At 72.0% G+C, this 300-nt stretch overlaps 1 protein-coding gene across 1 annotated transcript in view; it reads left to right on the forward strand.

Moving 5' to 3' along the window:
• The window catches only part of LOC119581741 (acidic leucine-rich nuclear phosphoprotein 32 family member A-like), a gene marked incomplete in the record, with an annotated part of 13,054 nt that overhangs the window by 487 nt on the left and 12,267 nt on the right, over positions 1 to 300 (forward strand).

Genomic DNA, 300 nt, shown 5'->3' on the forward strand with positions numbered 1-300 from the left:
CCCCCCCCCCCCGCGAGCCTCCACCCACCTGAGGGAATTCCGGACCCCAGTGGTTGGGCTCCAGGGGACGGCCAGGACCCCAGTTGGGCCTTGGAGGGCCAGCGGCCTGCCTGGCCAAGGCCAACAGCCGCCTCCTGTTGGCCTCCAGCGCTGGCTGTCGCTCCCCGGCCAAGGGCTCGCCTCCAGCTGCTCTCGGCCGCAGGGCCAGGGTGTCACCGGGCCAGCTTTAGGAGGCGAAGGCCAGGGTAGGGCCGGGCAGCTGCGGCCGAGCTGGTTGTCTGGTTACCTCTAGCGGTGGGA

Source organism: Penaeus monodon, chromosome 15 (genome assembly GCF_015228065.2).
Source record: "Penaeus monodon isolate SGIC_2016 chromosome 15, NSTDA_Pmon_1, whole genome shotgun sequence".
In the NCBI taxonomy this organism is placed as follows: domain Eukaryota; kingdom Metazoa; phylum Arthropoda; class Malacostraca; order Decapoda; family Penaeidae; genus Penaeus; species Penaeus monodon.